At 39.5% G+C, this 24446-nt stretch overlaps 1 non-coding gene across 1 annotated transcript; it reads left to right on the top strand.

Moving 5' to 3' along the window:
* Positions 1 to 776: 776 nt before the first annotated feature.
* On the top strand, positions 777 to 917 carry LOC116270642. The gene has a single exon (XR_004178790.1). It is a non-coding gene; the product is annotated as a U4 spliceosomal RNA (small nuclear RNA).
* The last annotated feature ends 23529 nt before the right edge of the window (positions 918 to 24446 follow it).

The raw sequence follows: 24446 nt of genomic DNA on the forward strand, positions 1-24446 counted from the left end.
AGCCCTTGATTTAGTGATTTAGAAATAAGAGATTCTTCTTCTTTTGGCAGCCCAGCAGCGACATTTTGGGAAGATTCCCAGTAGTTCTTTTTGGTTCATGTGTCCATCCCTAAACCAACTGCTGTGTCCAGGATGAGATGAGACTCCAAGATGAGTCCCATAAAACCCTGTTGTGAAGTTGGTGGTGCCTGTTCACAGAAGGAAAAGCGGAGAAAGAGTGGCAGATGGGCAAAACTAATAGCTACTATGCCTCCATTCATCTTGATTTTCAAATATAGGATTCATCTTACAATAAGCTTATTACTTTTTTTTAGAAAAAAAGCAAAAATCTGCAAGACCAAAAAATACCTAACATTCACAGGATAATCTGAATGTTCTTGTTCAAAATTCTTGGAGGCCATCTCACTGCTATCCCAGGTAGGATTTTGGAATCTTTAAAGGGCTGATTTACTGGGTTCACCAGGTCACAAAGTACCCAGGCATCAGATACATAACTTTCAGGACAGGGAATAGTCTTGACTTGGGTATTTACAAGTAAGCCAAGTTTTACACACAAAATGAAGTATATTTAGTGGATTGCTGATTGAAGAGGGAAGTACTATTGAGAAATCATCACCTGGGGGAAACTCATCTTTTCAATGTGTGGGATAAAGATTCCCAGAAGCTGTAGAATTGAAATTGTTGTTGAAAGGATGAGAGAGAGGAAGTCTGCGAGTTACAACAAAATTCCAGGGAAGTTAGAACTACTTTAAAAAGACGTAAAAATAGAAGAAATGAGCTTCATGCGGTGACAGTATCGTAGCCAGTGAGGTTTATCCAAGGAGCGATTTTTGCTAATTGAAAGCTTTTCCCTATACCCGGCCATGACCACTTGCAATATAGTTGGCATTGGCAATTTTTGACAGTCTCTATGGAGACTGAATATTTCAGTATTAAAAATAATAGAGGAGATGAAAGTGCCCTCTATTGGCAGGTTTAACTGCTTTATACTCTCTTCCACTATTCTGTTGGATGAGGACCCATGATGATTAAAGAAAATAAAGCAGCTACATTTTATTTGCACATGTGAGTAGCTTAAATTGCAATGTTGCTGATGTCAGATTTACATTATTTAGAAATATAATTCTGGCTATGGTTTTGAAAATGAGTTGGGGAACAATGGGATGAATGGCAGGGAGTTTTTTTTCCTTTTATTCATATGTAATAATGTACATATCTATGGGATACATATGAGTGTTTGATACGTGCATAGAATATGTAATGATCAAGTAAGAGTATTTGGGGTATCTGTCACCTGAGTGTTTTCAGGGTATTCAGGGCATCTATAACCTGAGTGTTTATCATTTTTGTGTTGATATCATTTTGAGTCCTCTCTTCTGGTTACTTTGACATATATATAATATTGTTGCTAAGTATAGTTATCCCAGGCTGCTATAAAACATTGTAACTTATTTTTCTATCTAACCCTATGTTTGTATCCATAACCAACCTTTCTTCATCCCTGCCCCCTTCCCACTCTCCGGTATCTATCATTTTATTCTCTGTGTTCATGGGATCAAGTTTTTTAGCTCTTGTATATAAGTGAAAGCATGTGGTATTTGTCCTTACATCCTGGCTTATATTACTTAACATAATGACCTCCAGTTCCATCCATGTTGCTGCAAATGACATGGTGTCATTCTTTTTCATGGCCAAATAGTATTCCCTAGTGTATATGTACCACATTTTCTTTATCCACTCATCCATTGATGGACATGTAGGTTGATTCCATATCTTTGCTATCATGAATAGTGCTGTGATAAACATGTGTGCGCAGGTATCCCTTTGATAAACTGATTTCCTTTCCTTTGAGTAGAGACCCAGTAGTGGAAATGTTGGATTGTATGGTAGTTCTATTTTTAGTTTTTTGAGAAATTCCCATGCTGTTTTCCATAGTGATTGTATTAACTTACATTCCAATCAACAGTGTATAAGAGTTCCCTTTTCTCAGTACCCTCACCAGCATCTGTTGTTTTTTGTCTTTTTAATAATAGTGAATGGCAGGGAGATGTCTTAGGAGTCCTGTGATAATTCACACAAGAACTGACAGTGACCTAGATGAGGGAAATAGCAAAAAGGTGGAAAGAAGTGGGTGGACTTGAGAAATAGTAGAGGAATATAACTTATATAATATTATAAGTATAATAGTATAATACATAAGTATAATATATAATATTTTAACTTATAATAATATTATATTAGAGATGGGGCTGTGGGAAGGGAAGAGTGATGAGGGATCATCCTCCATCTAAGTTTCTGGTTTGGGCAACTGGAAGAATAAAGATACCATTTACTGAGATAAAGAACCGAGAGGAAGAATAGGTTTGGATGAAGGAAGATTCTGAGCTCGGTTTTGGACATACTGAGATTGGAGTTTATAGTTATGTTTATGAATATATCTAAGAGCTGTCTCAAATTAGTCAATATACAAATCCAATTGATTCTTTCCTTTTTAAAAATTTTTTAGTATCTTTTAGTTTTTTAGAGACAGGGTCTTGCTCTGTTGCCCAGGCTAGGGTACAGTGGTGCCATCACAGTTCACTGCAGTGTTGAACTCCTAGGCTCAAGTGAACCTTTTGCCTCAGACTCCTGAGTAGCTAGGACTACAGGCACATGCCACCATGCCTTGCTAATTTTTAATTTTTTTAATTTTTTGTAGAGATGGGATCTCACTATGTTGCCCAGGCTGGTCTCGAACTCCTGGCTTCAAGAAATCCTCCCATCTTGTCCTTCCAAAGAATTGGAATTATAGGCAGGAGCCACCATTCCTGGCCTCTTTTCTTGTTTCTTTCTTTCTTTTTTTTTTCCATTTTTTCTTTTCTATTTTTTTTCTACTACCACCAACCATAATTCTGTTACAAGATACATTTAGTCATATAAAATTTTTAGTGAATTTAAGCATTCAACAATTCATGAACTGGGCATCATCAGACCTCAGGTGGTTCAGCTCTCCAAAAGGCGTGGGAAGTGTGTGAGAGAGGAAACATCAAGTATTCTTGGAAGCAAGACAGAGAAAATACATTTGATTGGCCAATGTGAAAAGTCCCTAGAGGTCAGTTGGTGGTTTCTGATTGGTCAGATTTCTTGTTAAAGGTTATTTGGTGATTTCTAATTGGTTACGCTTAGATTTTGTTTTATTGTTTACATTGAATTGGGATTTGGTTTGCTGATATAGAAAGCCGAGGCACTGGAGCCATCTCAGCCTAATGGCCTCCTAGTTAAGTATTTTTAATAATTTAGATTCCCATCACCTCACATCTAGGAAGTCAAATACCCTTCTATCCTACACTTCTATAATATTCTTCTGTACAGAGTTGCAGTAGGGATGTGCCCAAAAGTTGGTTTTGCTGGGTCATCTTCCATCTCACAACATTTGAATGGTTTTCTATTGCCTGCATAATACTTCCAAGACTGCCTGCAAAGTAGCTCCTAACTACTCCAACCTTATCCCACTCTCCCTAATGGTGAGTTTATCTCAGTTTGGCCAAACTAGAACTTCGAATACAATCTACCCCTTCCTGTCTCTGCCTCTGTGCTCCTGTCATTGCCTGGGCTTGCTTATCCTCTCTACCCATCTGACCCTTTAAATTCATCCCCCAAGGCCGAGATGCTCTCTGGAGGCCATCATTTCCCTCCATTGTAGCTCAACCTGAGCCTTTCCTTATGTGAGTCTGTAAGTTACTGTCTGTGCCCCTCCCATGCCATGAACATTTATTCTCATATTGCACTGTTTTGCAATGCCCCATTGATTTGATCTCTCTCTACAGGGTTGAGGACAAAGGTCAGGTATCATGCTAATTTCATATTCTCCAGAGCACCTAGCATAGTTCTGTGTACAAGATAGGCACTCAATAACTATTTGTCGACTTGAAATAATAAGGTACGTTTTCCTCTTTCCCACTGGTCTTATCTCTGCTTGAGTAAATGAGGTTATGTGAAAGCAGTTGAGATTAAACATGTAAAGTGGAAGAATAAACAAGAGACAGAGGAGATTTTAATAAAATTTTATGGTATAAAAAATCATAGTTACCTGCTAAATCTATTTTTTAAAGCTTTTAAAGCATTCAGGGCCGGGCGCGGTGGCTCAAGCCTGTAATCCCAGCACTTTGGGAGGCCGAGACGGGTGGATCACGAGGTCAGGAGATCGAGACCATCCTGGCTAACACGGTGAAACCCCGTCTCCACTAAAAAATACAAAAAACTAGCCGGGCGAAGTGGCGGGCGCCTGTAGTCCCAGCTACTCGGGAGGCTGAGGCGGGAGAATGGCGTGAACCTGGGAGGCGGAGCTTGCAGTGAGCTGAGATCCGGCCACTGCACTCCAGCCTGGGCGACAGAGCAAGACTCCGTCCAAAAAAAAAAAAAAAAAAAAAAAGCATTCAGATTGCTCCTCTCAACCTGGTAGCATTTTGGTGTGTATAACTAAAAAGCACACAGGTGCTAAAAAGCAGAATTATTATTTCAAAAATATTTGGCAACAAAAATAAACTTGTTTTAATTCAAAAGTGCTTGTGATTTTTGTTTCCTCAAATGACTTCATAGCAAAACTCCTCATGAAATTTTAGTGTATATCATCTATTTTGACTCCAAATTGACTTTGGTTAGAGAAATCTCATTTCTTTTAAAAAATCAATGATAAATAAATAAAATATGTAGATCAAGTTTGTTGGCATAGTAACAGATTTAGTTATAAATCAAAGACTTCAATAAAATAAGCTTGGAGTTAGAAATTACCAAGGTATGCTCTAAGAAAAAAATAATAAAAAGAACAAAAGCACTCAAACTGTGATTCAATATGAACATTTTCCCTGTAACCAGCTCTGCTACTTTCATTGCAGAATTAGAGAAGTAAACTTAAAGCATAGTTAAGTCAACAGAAACTGTTCTAGGTAAATGAATTCAACCTTCATGGTCACTGACACACAATACAATCTTGTTTCTTTCAGAATTTTATTCTTTAAGTAACTAAGTGACTCACAAGCTCAGAAAGTATTTTCTGGTACAAGTAAGTCTGAGCTTAGCATAAAATATTCTGAATATTTCTTCTTTTCAGATGAGTATTTTAAAAAATAATAGTTCCTTTCTGGAAGGTATAATTGGCTTTTGGTTTGCATGCCTACACATAATTGTCCTTTTGTAGAATATATTTTAGGATAAGCTAGAATACAACTTTTCCTTTCTCCATCAAAATCCTACTAATAATTTAGGTTTAGCTCAAATGTTACCACTTTTATACAACTTTGCTTTATTTTTAGGCAGAATTAATCAAAATAATCACCCACCATAGGGGAAGGGACATATCTTTTTTTTTTTTTTTTTTTTGAGATGGAGTCTTGTTCTTGTTGCCTGGGCTGGAGTGCAATGTCACAAACTTGGCTCACTTGCAACTTCTGCCTCTCTGGTTTAAGCGATTCTCCTGCCTCAGCCTCCGGAGTAGCTGGGATTACAGGTGCCCGCCACCACACCCGGCTAATTTTTGTATTTTTAGTAGAGACAGGGTTTCACCATGTTGGCCAGGCTGGTCTCGAACTCCTGACCTCGTGATCCACCTGCCTTGTCCTCCCAAAGTGCTGGGATTACAGGCATGAGCCACCATGCTCAGCCTGGAGATATCATTTTTAATGTTTATTTGTTTACCAAGTTCCATAGTTGATGTGTATATTTTGGTTACACCCCGAAGTTTGGGTTATAAGCTCCTCATCTTATTTTATTTTTTCTAATTTTTACTTTGGTTTCTTTATTTATTTTTGAGACAGGTTCTCACTTGGTTTCCCAGGCTGGAGTGCAATGGTGTGATCTTGGCTCACTGCAGCCTTGACCTCCTGGGCACAAGTGATCCTCCTGCCTCAACCTCCCTTGTCTATCTATGGTGGCATGTGCCACCACACTTGGCTAATTTTTTGATATTTTTGTAGAGACAGAGGGTCTCACCTTGTTGACCAGTGTGGTCTCAAACTCCTGAGCCCAAGTGATCCTCTGCATCTGCTACCCAAAGTGCTGGGATTGTAGGTGTGAGTCACCACACCTGGCCTGACTTCCTATTACTGGAAATGCCTGTTATGAGACATGAGGATTTAAAAAACTTATATCTTTATCTACCTTTATCCCATATGTAATTTGCTTTTATTTCTGAAAGATTGCAGCCAGTTCATGGAATAAAGGGAATGTTCTTGGGAACTTTCTAGGAGCCATTTGTCCTTTGGCTGCAATCTGGTTGGTCCTCCCCACCCCACTCCAAGGTAGTTCCCCAGCTGGCATTTGGGACTTCTCTCTTTTGTTCTGCTAGGTTGAATTGACTGTTTTCTAAATTTTGTATCTTTTTCTTTTCTTGCTTTTTTTTTTTTTCCACATTTTGTGTAGTAAATCCTTCAAAACCTTCTAACAAACATTGCCTTAGAGGAAAATGTTTTTAGTCCTCCTTGATTTATATTTGGTTTATAGTTCTGTTGGATAAAGAATTTTATGTCAAAAATCATTTTCCCTCAAAGTAATGAGAACTATGTCCCAGTGTCTTCAGGTGTCCAGTGCCAATGAGCACGATTCTCATTCTTTTGTAGATGAGAATCTCTGTAAGATTTTCTTTTCTTTTTTTTTTTTTTTTTTGAGACAGAGTCTTGCTCTGTTGCCCAGGCTGGAGTGCAGTGGCACGATCTTGGCTCAGTACAACCTCTGTCTCCGAGGTTCAAGCGATTCTCCCGTCTCAGCCTCCTGAGTAGCTGAGATTACAGGTGCCTACCAACATGCCCGGCTAATTTTTGTATTTTTAGTAGAGATGGGGTTTCACCATGTTGGCCAGGCTGGTCTCCAACTCCTGACATCAGGTGATCTGCCCATCTCAGCCTCCCAAAATTCTGGGATTACAGACATGAGCCCCTGTACCCAGCCTTTGTAAGATTTTCAGATCTTCCTTTTTATCCTTAGGGTTTGGAAATTTTCCAATGAGATGGTTTAGGGGAGGGCATTTTAAATGTATTTACTGGGTACTTGGTGGGCCCTTTTAATCTGGAAGTATTGGTTCTTCAGCTTTGGTTCTCAGTCTTCAGTGAGATATAATTCACACATCATACAATCTACCCATTTAAAGTTTATTGATCTCATATAGAAACTACTATTACAGCCATATGCATAGCCTTAATATCTACAAGCTTACAACTATGATTTAGACTTTTCCTTTGCATCTAAAAGAGTGGAATGAAAATCTTATGGGTATTTTTTATTTGCATGGAGTTTTCTGTTAATTCATACTATGACCAAAGACAAGTCACTTCTCTCTCTTCATCTGCCAAGTAGAATTTACAATCTCTCAGACTGTGATACTGTGAACTCATTGGCTACTCAGGATTAAAGAAAATAAGTTTCTGATGTTCAAACAAGTCATATGAAATAACATAAGGCTGGGTCCAGGCCAGGCACAGTGGCTCACGCCTGTAATCAAAGCACTTTGGGAGGCCGAGGCAGGTAGATCGAGGTCAGGAGTTCGAGATCAGCCTGGCCAGCATGGTAAAACCCCGTCTCTACTAAAAATACAAAAATTAGCTGGGTGTGGTAGTACACGCCTGTAGTCCCAGCTACTCAGGAGGCTGAGGCAGGAGAATCGCTTGAACCCAGGAGGTGGAGGTTGCAGTGAGCCGAGATCGTGCCACTGCATTCCAGCCTGGTAACAGAGCAAGACTCTGTCTAAAAAAAAAAATGGCTGGATGGCTGGATGCTGTGGTTCATGCCTATAATCCCAACACTTTGGGAGGCTGAGTTGAGAGGATCACTTGAGCCCAGGAATTCAAGACTAGCCTGCGCAAGACAGCAAGATCCCATCTCTACAAAAAAATTAAAAAAAAAAAAAATAGGTATGGTGGTGCATGCCTATAGTCCCAGCTACTTGGGAAGCTGAGGCTGGAGGATCACTTGAGCTCAGGAGTTTGAGGTTATGGTGAGCTGTGATGATACCACTGTATTCCAGCCTGGGCAGAAGAGCAAGACGCTGTCTGAAAAGAGAAAAAAAAAATAACATCTGGTTGGACTCCATTTTCATATGGAGAAGGATGCCAGTCTGTCCCCTGTTCATTATCACTACCTTGTCTTCTCCTGGGAGACTGTGTAAGTCTAAGGAAATGATTGACTATCAAGTGGTAATTCATACTATTTGCTGTGAAAGGATGAAATTGCATTGCTCTCAGGTTTGCCCACTGTTTCTTTTACAAGGCATTTCACAGCTGGAGCTACCAATCAGAAGCATTGATGCTCTGCCTCTTAGCCCCCAGGATGGTTTTCTTCCGAGTAGGTTGAGCCAGGTTACATAGTGACTGGTTGCACAACGCTTGCTGAATACACAACTTGTTGGGGTGTGCTTAATAGGCATTTTGCAGTGAATGGATAAATGGGTCTGACAAATGCTGGATGATTTCTTTTTTCCAAGGTTGAGCTCAGTTTCTGAGGGATGTTACATGTTTCTATGTGTGGTCTTGAAAGAGCCTTCATTATTCGTCATGATTTCCTCATTGGCAAATAGGGAGGCCTATAATGGCTTAATCAAATAGCCACTGTGGCCTGATCAAACAAGGAACTTCAGAAAATGAATGCTCCAAATGGCTTCATTTGTCAACACTACTATATTCATGGGTGGGACAAACACACACACACATATGCAGACATTCACATGCACACACACAGTTGCTAGTGTGAGGCCTCATTCCTTTGCCAGCCTTAACATCTATCATTGCATTCCAGACCCTATGTTATTTAATTGATAATGAGTTTCAGGCTTAAAATGATATGCCGTAGGATGAGTCATTATATGCATAGGCATATTTCTATCATCCAAGAGGGCTTCTTTTAATTAGACGTCTGAGAAACTTTAAGAATGTGGATTTGTTAGTCTAAACTGTGGGAGAATAATTCTTCCCTCAGTGAGTTCTAAGTTGAGTTGCACATGGTGTTGGTTGTGGTTGTCTCCAATGAATTGCATGTTCACTTATTTAGTTTTTAGTTGGTGTTGGTTTGATGTTGATGGTGTTTAAAACTGAAATAATTCTGGATTTTATGATACATTGATTTTCCAAGAGGACTCCTCTGAGCCAGGATTCCTACAGATGCAATTCCATCCAGAAATTTTGGAGAGAAATAAAACTTAATCTCAAGCCTGCAGTGTGTTCTAGAGACTAAATTTCTTGGCAATCCTTCTTTTCTGACTTTTTTCTTATTTCACCCAACGTCCTTTTAATAATCTCCTTCTCTTTCTTCTTCTTTGAACCAACACTATGGTGCCTTTAAAATGTATTTAAACCTCAAAAAATAAAGGCACTTTGTAGTTCTTAGAGGTAATGTCCTGTCTGTGAATTGAGACCAGGTCATTTCTGCTTTCAAACCTGTATTTTTTTCTTTTAATGGTATAGATAGTCTGTGTTGAAAAAATGATTCCACTGCAGGATGGGTTCTTAGCCCACTGCAGGATGTCTAATAACTACTGCATTTTAGAAATCTGGGGGTTGTGAAAAAATGAAATTATTGACTCTATGAATGGTTAGGAAAAAAGATACCAAGAGCCTTAAACTATATATTTATTTGTTCATGAAAAGATTTAAGGGTTGCCAGGTGTGTTGGCTCACGCCCATCATCCCAGCACTTTGGGTGGCTGAGGCAGGTGGATCACCTGAGGTTGGGAGTTTGAGACCAGCCTGACCAACATGGAGAAACCCCGTCTCTACTAAAAGTATAAAACTAGGCGGACGTGGTGGTACGTGCCTGTAATCCTAGCTTCTCGGGAGGCTGAGGCAGGAGAATTGCTTGAGCCTGGGAGGTGGAGATTGCGGTGAGCCAACATTGTGCCATTGCACTCCAGCCTGGGCAATGAGCCAAACTCCATCCCCCAGTCCCCCCCAAAAAAAGGTTTAAGGGGTTCTGGAACAAATTGAGCCCTTAATTCAGCATGTGAGCCTTCACTGAAGCTAACAACTCCCGTGGTGTCTCGATTGAAGTCTTTGGAAAACATACAGAATGTGTTGAGAGCTCATATTATATCACACTGTAACCTGGCTGTTTGGCGGGGAAGCAGACTTCTCCCTTTTGAAAAAAATTAATATTTGCTTGATTTCCTGATAAAAGGAATACTACAAAAGAGTATTGCAAAACCTTGAAGGTTTGGCACACTTTCCCACGTGGGTGGAAAAATGTTGCTCTGAAGCCAGACTGGAATTGCTCATGAAATATAACATTAAAAATACGTTTTTAAAAGAAGCAGCTTGATCCTGGAAAAAAATACATGTATAATGTATGAAACAACAAAGCTATGGACTTTACCAGCGTGTATTATAGAAACACAATGACACAATCATGATGCCATGAAAATGGCAAATCTCTGATGTTAGAGATAATTAGGATTTCTTTATTATGCTGGTTTTAATCGTTATCAGAGTCCCACAGTGTTTGGATCTATGTCTATTTCATGTGATTGTCTATATCTTGTTCCTACCCACGTTCTCAACCTTTGCTATAGAACCCAGCACAAACAGCCGTGATCACTTCTTGCTTCTCAAAAAAGAAAGCTACTTAAAACTGAAAGATGTATTAGGGTTGTCTTTATTCTTATCAGGCTTATAAACATTTACACATCGGGATGTCCCAAATCCCGAGTCAACATGTCTCCTCTTCCTCCAGCTTCTCTCTTTGAACTCTTGCTGTTAGCTGGTTTCCATATGTCCCCCTTTTACTCAAGCAGAACCACTTATATATAAGCTTCAGCATAGTAATGTTTTCCCCTTATGCCACGCAATAAATATATGGGACAAGGGAGGGTGAAGAAGGTTGTGAAAGGGAGTTGGTCAGACAAATGATTGTTTTTAATTAATGATTTATTTTTGGTTTTGTTTGTTTTTTAATTGAGGGACATATATTAACGTGTTATTTCCTAAGCTTAGTTTCATAGATCTGTTTTAGTCTTTCCATTTGTAACTATCTGTTCTTTCTACAGAACACAACAAATACAAGGGATGCAGTTTGAGAAATTCCCTATGAAGGAAAGATGGCTACTGCAAATCACCATTCTTACCCCATCTCATAGATTCTGGGACTGGGTGTATTAGTGGTGTTTCTTTCTTAGTGGCATGTAGTTAGTCCATTTCTCGTAAACTAGAGAAGTGATTTCTTACTAAATAAGGGAGTGAAAAGAGCGAGTTGGGAATTGCACCAAACAAAGGGGAAACTGTAGCTTAGCAGGAGAAGTGGGTGAAATAGATGATTAACTTTCCTGAATAGTAGTTAATGAGTAATCAATGAAGCATTTATTAAGCTCTTCCTGTATTCCCAAGAGTAAAATAGGCAGTGTGAGAATCAATGACATACCTGACATGGTATTTTGCCTCAAAAGAAATTTATGATCTGGTTAGGAAATACAGATAATGTGTATCAAATTAAAACACTACATGCTTTTTTTTTTCTTTAACTTTTATTTTAAGTTCGGGGTACATGTGTAAGTTTGTTATATAGGTAAACTTGTGTCATGGGGGTTTGCTGTACAGATTATTTTGTCATCCAAATATTAAGCCTAGTACCCATTAGTTACTTTTCCTGATCCGCTCCCTTCTCCCCCTCTCCACCCTCTGATGGTCCCCAGTGTGTGTTGTTCCACTCTATGTGTCCATGTGTCCTCATTATTTAGCTCTTACTTATACGTGAGAGCATGCTGTATTTGGTTTTCTGTTCCTATGTTAGCTCCATCCATGACCCTGCAAAGGACACCATCTTGTTCTTTCTAATGGCTGCATAGTATTCTATGGCATATCTGTGCCACATTTTCTTTATGCAGCCTGCCATTCATAGGCATTTAGGTTGGCTCCATGCTTTTGCTATTGTGAGTAGTGCTGCAATGACCAGACACATATCTTTATGATAGAAATATTTATATTCCTTTGGGTATATTCCCAGTAATGGGATTGTTGGGTCGAATGGTATTTCTGTTTTTAGTTCTTTGAGGAATCGCTGCACTGTCTTCCACAATGGCTGAACTGACTTACACTTCCACCAACAGTGTATAAGCATGGCCTTTTCTCTGCAACCTTGCCAGCATGTTTTTTTATGTTTTTATATATTTTTTGAGACAGGACCTTGCTCTGTCGCCCAGGCTGGAGTGCAGTGGCATGGTGTCGGCTTACTACAGCCTCTACCTCCTGGGTTCAAGTGATTCTCATGCCTCAGACTCCTGAGTAGCTGGGACTACAGGCATGCATCACCATGCCTGGCTAATTTTGGTATTTTTGGTAGAGAAGGGGTTTTGTCACATTGCCCAGGCTGGTCTTGAACTCCTGGCCACAAGTGATCTGCCTGCCTTGGCCTCCCAAAGTGCTGGGATTACAGGTGTGAACCATTGTGCCTGATCCTATTATGTTTTGACTTTTTAATAATTACCATTCTGACTCATGTGAGATGGTATCTCATTGAGGTTTTGATTTGCGTTTCTCTAATGAACAATGATGTCAAACTTTTTTTTCATATGGTGGCAGGCCGCATGTATGTCTTCTTTTGAATGCAGAAAGAGTTTAGAGAAGAGAGATGCCCAGAGAAGCAAGAACAAGCTGAAGGAGGCTTAGGATGGACATTGGAGAATTTTAGGTGGACATTGAGACTCCTGGCCAGAGAGATAATGCCAGGTGGGCACTTGTGAAGTTTGTTGAGGAGGTAAGTGTTGACGTTTAGGGGTATTTATGACTTTCTCATCAGAGGATAGAATAAAATGAAATAGGAAGCTATTGGAGGTTGGTGGACTTGCTGGAAGTTTATTAAAAAAATAGTTTATTGAGGTGAAATTTACACAACATAAAATGAACCATTTTATTTATTTATTAAATTTTTTTTTAATGAGATGAGGTTTCACTATGTTTCTCAGACTGGTCTCGAGCTCCTGAGTTCAAGCGATCTGCCTGCCTCAGCTTCCCAAAGTGCTGGGATTACAGGCATGAGCCACCATGCCTGGCCAAAATGAACCATTTTGAAGTGAACAATTCAGTGGTATTTAGTACATTCACAAACTCCTTACCTATTAAAAGCAGTTGCTCCCTGTTCTTCTCTCTCTCCAGCTCTGGAAACCACCAATCTGTGTTCTGTCTCTATGGATTCATGGATTCTGGATGTTTCATACAAATAGAATCATACAGCTTGTGACCTTTTGTGTCTGATTTCTTTCATTTGGCATAATGTTCTCAAGATTCATTCACTGTGTAGCGTGTATCAGTACTTAATTCTTTTTAATGGCTGAATATTATTCTGGAAGTCTGTTTTTGACTAATGTGGAGGCATGTGCTAAAGTGACTAATCTAAAATATGTTTTGATGCATTGAGTGACCATTAAACTCACCAGTTCCATTTTGTCTACATACACACACACACACAATAATCTAAAATGTTTATTCTGGGAGAATGGAGATCTTATCTCACTGATAGAACAGATAAAGGGAGATTAATTATAGGGAATACAATCTGAAGTTTAGGGTAATAGTAAAAATAGCCAGTAGAGATATTCCACAGAGATCTGAAAATTCAAGGAAGAATTGAGAGTTGAGGTCTAGAGTAAAAAAAAAAAAAAAAAAAAAAAAAAAAAAGAAGTCATCTCTTAAATTCAAACTGATATTGGTAGATTACAGAATAGCCTGGGCACAGGAATTGAATACTCCACAGAATGGCATGGATACATTATTTTTTGGCAAACTGTTTTTCTCTGCCTGTAGTAAGACAAAGTTGAAAGCTGGAGACAGAGGATTTATGGAGACAAGGAGACAGGCTGCAGAAATGTCCCCCAGGTTGACTCCAGCAAGTGTGGCACTGGAAATAAACAAGGATGAGAGGCTCGCAGTGTAGTGTTTCAATCCTGGTAGATGTCAGACCCTCTGAGATCAGAAAGTTGGGTGGAGTGGTGGAAAGACCACAAGATTTTGAGTCAGATAGACCAGGGTTCAAATTTGGGTTCTTCCACTTAATCTGAATATACTTAAATATGTTAACTTTTCTGAGCCTGGGGAGGATTAAATAAGATGACATTTGTGAAGATGAATGATACATAGTACTTAGGCACGAAGTTACATATATATTTTTCATGAGGTAGGTGAATACGTATTTTCGTGGGGAGGGTGGGGGCAGGCAGAGACGGATGCTGGAAACTCTGTGGAGCTCATGTCTTGGGAAAGGCAAATGGCTGAAACTTAGGGGAAGAAAAGTGAACACAGTGTCAATTATTTATCTATTTATTTGTTCTTGTTCACTTATGCATTTTACTTTGTCTTGTTCCTAAAAGGATTTGTGAAGATAGTTCACAAAGATTGTTTTATGATAGTCTGCCTACCATAAAAAAGTGGTTTACAAGGATAGTTTATGAAGGTACATATATCATAAGATCAAAAATAAGTAAAAATTAGGGTTGAGAAAAATGAGAGCAAAGGGAAAATGAGAGTAAGAAGATAAGAAGCCTCAGAAAGAAGTGACATAAATTTTACACTCTTGTAGACACAGACTATAAATTCGGCTTGAAATTGAAGATATTGTTGTTTCATTTGATATAGTCATCTAAGAGGAGCTATCCAGCTGTTCAAAGGCTGAGGAAGGAAGCAGGTGAGGAGGCTGATGTGGCAGTTAGTTATAGATATGAAATGGTTTTCTTCTGATGGGCCTCTGCTTTATTGCTGCAAGCACATCTTGCTGTCACATCTGTTAATAGCTCATATAAGAGTTGGCTTAATTTGTTTTTCAGGGGCGTGCTCAAGTAGGTAAAGATTTTATGAACTTTCTATGCTGTTCTTCTCTTTGCATCTCATTAAGTGGTTTTCTGAAACTCACATGCTGAAGCCATCTGAAGGAGCCTTGGAGAAAGGACGGGTGTGCTTGGCTTGGGGAATGAAGGTGGGCATTGGCTTGTTCTTTCCCAGGATGAAATTGTTCATAGAAAGGAGCTGAGTGGGATCAGAAGGAAGAGAACGGGCCTCTTAGCACCTTCTGGGTGTGTCTTCAGTTTGACATTCATATTTTTTGAACTAAATTGCCAGAGTTTCTAAATATCTTTGGGAGGCACAGGCAGGAGATTGTTTAAGGTCAGGAGTTTGAGACCAGCCTAGGAAACAGGGAGACCCTGCTTCTACAAAAAAATAAAAACATTAGTTGGTCATGGTGGTGTAGTCTTAGCTATTCTAAAGAAAGAATATATGAGGCTGGGCATGGTGACTCACGCCTGTAATCCCAGCACTTTGGGAAGCTGAAACCCCATCTCTATAAAAAATACCAAAATTAGCCAGGTTTGGTGGTGTGTGCCTGTAGTACCAGCTACTTGGGAGGCTGAGGCAGGAGAATCATTTGAACCCGGGGGGCAGAGGTTGCAGTGAGTCGAGATTGGGTCATTGCACTCGACTCCAGCCTGGGTGACAGAGCTAGACTCAGTCTTCAAGAAGAAGAAGAATATATGTATATAAATATTTTGTTTGAACTAAATTGCCAGGATTTGCATATAAATATGGATGTATCTATATATAGATACTACATGCACTCCTATTTATTTTATTTATTTTCTTTCTTCCCTACTCCTGGCTTTATTGAGGTATACTTAACAAATAAAACTTGTATTTGTTTATTTATTTAGTGACAGGGTGTTACTGTCACCCAGGTTGGAGTGTAGTGGCATGATCATCGCTCACTGTTGCCTCGAACTCCTAGGCTCAAGAGATCCTCCTGTCTCAGCCTCCCGAGTAGCTGGGACGATAGGTGTGAGACACCACGTGCAACCAATTATATATATTTAAAGCAGTAAACATGATGTTTTGATAGATATATACATTGTTAAATAATTAGCACAATCAGGCTGATTAACTTGCCCATCACCTCACATAGTTCATTTTACACTTAAGATCAATTCTCTTAGCAAATTTCAAGTACATGATACAGTATTATTGACTATAGTCACCAGGCTATACATTACATCTCCAGAACTTATTCATCCTGTATAATGGAACCTATATTTAAATATAAATGATTTTGAAAAGTACATTTCTAAGCCAAATGTAGATAATGTTTTGATTATCTAGTTGTGTTGTTCAACCACATCCTAGTTCTACTCCTATTAGCAGCAAATGATAAAGAGTCAGAATTAACTCACAAAAATTCAGCCCTATGTTTGTACAGCTTTAAATATTTCAAAGTGTTTCAGGGCACTCATATACTACATTTGTGATTCTTACAAAATGAGCTGAATAAAGTAGAAGTCGTATTAGTAGTATTTTCATTTTGTGAATGAAGATACATTTCAGAGCTTTTTATTTAATTTTAAATTTATATTTCTGGGAAGTGGCAAAGGTGGGATGAGAATTTTGCACTCTGCTTTTCCCATGAAAAGCAGAGAAACCTATCCTGGACTGGATCCTGGAACAGGAAAAACCCAACATTTGTGAAAAAAATTGGTTAAAACTGAGTTTAATTAATAGTAGTGTACCAATCTTGGTTTTGCGTTTTAACAAATGTGTCATGGTCATGAAGCTAGAAGCAAAGGCGGCACTCTGAATACTCACTATTTCATAGTAATACAGGATCTACAGGAGGCATAACTAAGAATTTTAGAAAAGAATGTTGAATAAGTGGTCAGAGAATTATGGGAAAATGAGGAAGATCACCTAAACTGTAAGGTTAGAAAGGACTGAAGAGAAGCAGCGGTATCAGAGGCAATATCCCATTGCCTGTGAGTCCACAGCTAAATTCATTCCTTTCTCCTCAAACCTGCTGTTCCTTTGGGGCTCCCTGGGTCTGTGAATGGCACCACCACCCACAAGCTGCTAAGACAGAAGCCAGAAACTCTTCTCTCCTCTTGAGCCCTCTATCTAGTCAGTTTCCATGGCCTGTAGATTCCATCTACAAGGATCTCTTCTTACATCTCCTATTACCAAATTCAGGCCACTGGCATCTTTCCCCTGAACTCTTTCCTGCAATAGTCCCCAGTCTGGTCTCTCTGCTGTGCATCTTGTCCTCTTCCTTCCTATTCTGGGAATATTTTTTTCCCCTCTCCCTTTTTATTTTTCTTTTGGATTTTTTTGTACTTGTAATAAGAGAATGTTTACTGGGAAGAGCGCTCTTTAGATCATTGCACTTTAACTAGATCAGGAAACATACAATTGTCTATATGTTTATTCTGACATTTCTCCAAAAAATGTAATTACCAGTTGATATCACCAGATTGTACCAGTGAACCAAATTTTGACTTCGGTGCTTCAGTAGTTTCTAAGCCTCTGGCTCATTCTCTGTTCCTCCACCCTGCAAGAGTAAGACATCTTGGCAAAGGACCTCTACTCATGAAAATGTGCCATTTCACAGATGGTTTCTATAACTAATGATGAAAAAATTCTTTTGTCTTATTTTTAATACTCATAAAAAACCATGTCTAAAAAGAAGTACTTATTGTTCCTCTCCTAAGGAATAGATTTAAGTTATAAGATTGTCTACTAAAATTAATATTTAGATAGAATTTGGAAATTGTTATGGCCCAAACATTACCTTTGCTGAGTGAAAATAGAGGTTTTTCATTCACTGAGAATAATACTAAGAATGTAGAATTCAATAAATTGCTATGAGATCATGATTAATCTGACCATTATAATGATAATTATCACATAAATCTGGCCACTGCAAAAAACTATTACAAATTCTCAATTAGACAGTAGGGTCGGAACAGATGTTGTTTCACCACCCTTTTAACACAGTGTGATATCCCATGACACCTGCTGGATAAAGACACTGGCGGGGCTTCAGGTCAGTCTTCCTTTTAAAACTTTATGTATTACTGGAGGTATGATGCCCCTTTAATGCTTAGGAAGGTTCCTTGCATAGAGTAGTAGCTGTTCACAAAGTGTTTATTGAAAGCATCAATTAATTAGTGAATTTATATTCATTTAGATGCATCCTGGGTGTCAAATGCTAAAACTGTGCATCTTAGGCACTTGGTAAATATTGCACATTAGATTAATGAATATATAGGCACTTATATCCTTAATTCATTCGTTCGTTCATTCATTCATTCATTCATTCATTCATTCATTCATTCATTCATTCATTATTTTGAGATGGAGTCCTGCTCTGTAGCCCAGACTGGAGTGCAGTGGCAAGATCTCGGCTCACTGCAACCTCTGCCTCCAAGGTTCAAGCAATTCTGCCTCGGCCTCCCAAGTGCCTGGGATTACAGGCACCTGCCACCACTCCTGTTTACTTTTTGTATTTTTAGTAGAGATGGGATTCCACCATGTTGGCCAGGCTGATCTTGAACTCCTGACCTCAGGTGATCCACCCGTCTTGGCCTCCCGAAGTGCTGTGATTACAGGTGTGAGTCACTGCGCCTGGCCCCAGAGTGATCTTTTTTAATGAAAACTTTATTAGTGTCATTTCCATACTTGAAAGCCTTAAATACTCCAATCTAATCATGAGAGAAACATCAGGCAAACCCAAATCCAGAGACAGTCTGCAAAACATCTGATCAGTACTCCTCAACACTGTCAAGGCCATGGAAAAAGAAAGACTGAAAAATTGTTTTGGCCAAGAGGTACCTAAGGAGACATTCCGACTAAAACACAATGAACTATCCTGGTTGGGATCCTGGAACAGAAAAGAACATGGTTGAAAAACCTGTGAAACCTGGAACTTAGTGAGAAGGTATCAATGCTGGTTTCTTAGTTTTGACAAATGTCCCATGGTTGTGTAAGATCTTAACATAAGGGGCCAGGTGCAGTGGCTTGCACTTGTAATCCCAGAACTTTGGGAGGCGGAGGTAAGATGATCACTTAAGCCCAGGAGTTTGGCACCAGCCTGGGCAACATAGTGAGATTCTGTCTCTACAAAAAGTAAGAAAATTAGCCAAGAGTGGTGACACCTGCCTATAGTCCCAGCTGCTCGGGAGGCTGAAATGGAAGGATCGCTTGAGCCTGGCAGGTCGAGGCTGCAGTAGCTGTGGTCATGCCATTGCACTTCAGCTTGGGTGATAGAGAGAGACCCTGTCTCAAAACAAAACAAAAAAAGATCTTAACACTAGGAAAAACTCAGTGAAAAGTATACAGGAACTCTCTGGACCAGACCATTTTTAGAGCTTGTCTGTAAATCTGAGATTATTCAGAAAAAAATATACATATATGCAATTTACACAGAAAAAGAAAACTTGTCATCACAGATCTTAGCTTTCAGGAGGAAATTTATAGTCCTTAGCTTAACACATAAGGCCTTTCATGGTCTAGCGCCTGCCTTTCTCTAGTCTCACCTCCCTGAAACGCATCCACACGGATACTCACCCTTCACTGGGGTCATATGGAACCATGTGATCATGTCGTGCTCTTCCTTGCAAACCTCTTTCTCCTCCTGTGTCTCCTTTTTAGCGCACCTCCTAATTTTTTTTTTTTAACTTCCTATTTTTTTTTCTTCCCAAATCTGTCTAATACCTTTTTGTGCCACCACTGATGGAAGCCATCACCACATCTTAATTGAATTCAACTAAAATAGTGTTCTGACTAGTTTTCCTGCCCCCAATCTTGTCTCCATCCAATGTGTTCTCCATTCAACAGTGACAGTGATCTCAAAAGTACAAATTTAATCTTGTTCTTCTTAAAGCTTTTCACTGGGTGCTCTTTGTTCTTAGAATAAAATCTCCAAAGCTCTGCAGCCTCGTTGCTCTAAGAACTCAGGGGCAGTGTGTCTATAATAGACTTGGTGGTGGGGTCCAGTGGTCAGAAAAGAAGTAATTCCTCCAGGGCTGTACTTCCCTTGGCGCATTCTTCTTCCTTATCTGGTTAAATCCTACTAATTATTCCATCACCATTTTATCAAAACTTTCCTTTATCTATCTAGATCCTACTCCTTCTCCAACTACTGATTTCTGTTCTTTATGGTTAAGAGTCAGTCTGTCTGGGTTTGAATTTGGCTCTATGCTTTACCAGCGGTGTAACTGCAGGCAAGCAGCTTGGCCTCTCTGTGCCTGTTTCCTTATTAGTTGTGAGGAATTATAAATATAATGCTTAGAACATCACTTGGCAACAGAGTAGGGTTCGGAAAGTGTGGTAGCCAGGCTATAATCTGTCTGTGCCTTTGTAACCCCAAACATAAATGTAATTAATGGATTATATTGGCACCACTAGGTCTGTAGTGTCTAATACAAATATTTGTTGAATGACTGTTGCTTCCCTTGTTTGGAATGCACTTGTACTCTTTCTGCTTGCCTTTCTCCCTATAGTCAATCAATACATGCATCTTGTTCCAACCTCAGCTTGGGCCCTGTTCCACCAAAAGCCTCCCCTGATCGTGGCATCCCCTCTGAAGCAGAGATTCCTCCTCTGGCTCCTAAAGTTCCTATTGTTACCATTTTATTTGAACTGCCTGTCTCTCTCATTAGACTGTGATCTCTGTGACCACTGTAAGTTCAGAAAAAAGCTCCCAGTGGTGTTGAATCATTGGATTGGTGTCTCCAGGGTCACCATGCTATTGTGAGGATCAAATGGTAAGTTCTCAGTAATTTTCCTATCTCAAGAGTCAACGTGAAGTTTCGCAACAACAGTGAAAGAGTCAAGATTCTCTGATATAATTCTGGCAGTAAATAAAGACTTAGAACTCAGTGATATAAGGGGTTCTTGGCCACAGGAAAATGGAAATGTGTTTGAAAACTTTTAGGTGAAAGGCTGACAGCTGATAAGGCTGGGGAAGTTTAAGAGGCACGTACTTGCATTGTGTGTGTAGGAATAAAACTGGAGTACAAACAGGTAGTGTATGCCTCTCAAGGGTTTTATCCTTTTAAATATCTCAAGACATCTTGTATGTTATTGGCACACAATAAGTGCCTAGTAAGTGCTTATTGGATGAGCACAAAGGAACAGCAGAGACTAGAGCAAGAAAGAACTTTACAAGTGTCCAGTCCAACACCTTCATAATGAATGAAAATGATGTTCTTTTTTTTTTTTTTTTTTTTTGAGACTGAGTCTGGCTCTGTCGCCCAGGCTGGAGTGCAGTGGCCGGATCTCAGCTCGCTGCAAGCTCCGCCTCCCGGGTTTACGCCATTCTCCTGCCTCAGCCTCCCGAGATGCTGGGACCACAGGCGCCCGCCACTTCGCCCGGCTAGTTTTTTGTATTTTTTAGTAGAGATGGGGTTTCACCGTGTTAGCCAGGATAGTCTCGATCTCCTGACCTCATGATCCGCCCGTCTCGGCCTCCCAAAGTGCTGGGATTACAGGCTTGAGCCACCGCGCCCGGCCGAAAATGATGTTCTTAGAAGGTTTCAAAATGAGACATAAAAATGTTTGTGTTTTAGGGATATTGTTAAAAAATTAACTAGGACTCTATAGGCCACGAGTAAAGATCATTTTCCAAGTACAGTCAGAACTTTAACAGCAGAGAAAAGGTGTATTTCTGGGTTTTCTTCACAAATGGAGGATAGGATTTTTATGTTCAAAGGACGTGTTCCTTTGAATTTTTGTACTAACTTGGAATGGCCAGTAAGTTCTGAATCACAGTGAGAAATTCAGCTCACATCTTTCCCAGCTGTGGCAAATTCCCCACATCCCATGGGGAAGTCTCTAAACACTAGTTGGTCCTGGGCTAATGAGATTGCTCAAGTGTTAGCCCTCCTGGCCATGGGGCAGTTTGTTTGTTTGTTTGTTTTTCCCTTTTTGAGATGGAGTCTTCCTCTGTCACCAGGCTGGAGTGCAGTGGCGTGATCTTGGCTCACTGCAGCCTCCGCCTCCTGGGTTTGAGCAATTCTCCTGCCTCAGCCTCCCAAGTAGCTGGGACTACAGGTGCCCGCCACCATGCCTGGCTACTTTTTTGTATTTTTAGTAGAGATGGGGTTTCACCATGTTAGCCAGGGTGGTCTTGATATCCTGACCTCGTGATCCGCCTGCCTCGGCCTCCCAAAGTGCTGAGATTACAGGCGTGAGCCACTGCGTCCAGCCCATGGGGTAGTTTTGAAGTCATTTACTTCCATTTTTGTTTTCACTCCACAGTAGAGACTAAGGTTCAAGTCATATGACTAGGAAAGGCCATAGCAATTTAGAACCATTTGAATGTGGTGGGTACCTCTAGTATACAATATACACATTTAGAAAAAACAACAAAGAAATCAACCAACCAACCACATTTTTGGCCCTGATATACCAAAATAAGACTTAAAAAATAATTAAGTTACTTATTAGTAATATGAATGTGTGTTTTATTAACTGTCACTTAGAAAAATTATGTGTTTGTGACTAAAACTGTTTTTTCAGGAAATTAAAAAAAAATTCAGTACCAAAAATATATCTCATATGGGAATCAACTATTTAGCACTGAAACCTTGGTCTTTATTTTTTTTTTCTACCTGTTTCAAGGAGGAGCAAACAACTAGTTGATTGGAACTTTGGTTAACTCCAAATTTTCAGTGTGAGCAACAATGTTTGTATCACAAATACCAGTGCAATATTGCACTGTTTATCCATTTGCATGATGAACATGTGATCAAAAGGTGGTTTGTGGGTGTGGTGGCTCACACTTGTAATCTCAGAACTTTGGGAGGCCCAGGTGAGAGAATCACTTGAACCCAGGAGTTTGAGACCTGCCTAGGTAACATAGTGAGATCTCAGCTCTATAAAAAATAAAAAATTCGCCAGACCTGGTGTGCATGTCTGTAGTCCCAGCTACTTGGGAGGCTAAGGTGGGAGGACTGTTTGAACTCAGGAAGGTGAGGCTGCAGTGAGCTGTGATGGGACCACTGCACTCCACCCTGGGCAACAGAGCAAATACCCTGTCTCAAAACAAAACCAAACAAACAAAAAAAATAAATGGTGACTTGTATTAAGGGGAAGAAGAGTTAAGGTGTTGCAATGTCATTTTGGCACTAGCAAGCAACCTCGGCAAAGTTGTAGAGAACTTTCTTCAAAAGTGAGATCAATCTAACCACAAAAGATTATATTCCCCTGAGATTTAAAAACACGTTTCATGAAAAGAAACTGAGTAATTGAAATTGGAGAGTGCCAGCTCTCCCAGCAGGGCAAGCGTGAGGCCATATTGATGCTTAATTTTCTTTTGAATACTTTAAATGAGAATTTGGATTTACCTGAGATTTAAACCTGATTGACAAAGCTCTTGAGGAGTTCTAGTAGGCTTCAGAAACAAGAGTTAATTGGGCAAGATAATGCAGTCAATTTTGTTAATTCTTCAAGTATTACAGTTTCTTTTCTTTTTCTGTCATTTTGGGGGGTAATTATAAAAGCAATAAAAACCAGATTTACAGACTAGAGTCTTTCTAAATGATTTAAATACTATTAAGAGATGACTGGGCACAGCATAATAAAACCAGCAAGAATCAGAGCCTCAATAGGCGATTGAAAATGTGTAAATTTGCTTAGTGATTTCTCACAAAAAAGTTCACAAGCTAAGTTTTACAAAGTTTTTAGTATGTATGTATTACTCCTGAGAATGACATGGAATTATGTGACAAATCATCAATTGTCACTGTGGAATTTTGGCCACATAATGAAATGGAAAGTTGATATATCATTTTCATTGGCAAAGAAAGCCTTATTTGTATGTATTAATAGGCGATATTAGAAGAGGAAAGAAATAATTCACGATGAAAAGAAAAACGATATTACTTATTTGGTAGTAGCTGTCAAAACTCAAAACCTTGGCCTGGTGCAGTGGCTCACGCCTGTAATCCCAGCACTTTGGAAGGCCGAAGCAGGTAGATCATGAGGTCAAGAGATCGAGATCATCCTGTCTAACACGGTGAAAACCCATCTCTACTAAAAATACAAAAGATTAACTGGGCGTGGTGGCAGACATCTGTAGTCCAGCTACTTGGGAGGCTGAGGCAAGAGAATTGCTTGAACCAGGGAGGCAGAATTTGCAGTGAGCCAAGATGGCGCCACTGCATTCCAGCCTGGGGCGACAGAGCGAGACTCTGTCTCAAAAAAAAAAAAAAAAAAAAAAGATTCAAAACCTGTGTCCTTATTGACCCTACAGAAAGACTTGCACAAATGCACTAAGTTGTAAAAACAAAGCTGTCTGTTTCTATGTGGCTTATAGTAGCAAAAATTACAAACAGCCCAATTGTCCATAAGCTGGGAATTAATAAGATGCATGATTTGTGTCCATACAATTAAATAGTTAGGTACATCTATAGCGTAGATATAAAAATGCCTACCATATGTTTTTCACAAATTCATTCAAAAGATTATATTGGATGTCAATTACATACTAGGTCAAGATGCTAGGAATAAAAGATACTAGGGAATAGGACATGTGTGTGGAGAGGGAAAAGAGAAAATAAACAAGTAAGATAATTCCAGATAGCCATGCTATCAAGAAATCCTACCGGGTAATAGGGTAATGGAGAGCGATTTAGTCAAGGAAGGCCTAGACATGACATGTGAACTGGCCTGAATGGTGAGGAGTCCTGG

Source organism: Papio anubis, chromosome 15 (genome assembly GCF_008728515.1).
Source record: "Papio anubis isolate 15944 chromosome 15, Panubis1.0, whole genome shotgun sequence".
NCBI classification, from domain to species: domain Eukaryota; kingdom Metazoa; phylum Chordata; class Mammalia; order Primates; family Cercopithecidae; genus Papio; species Papio anubis.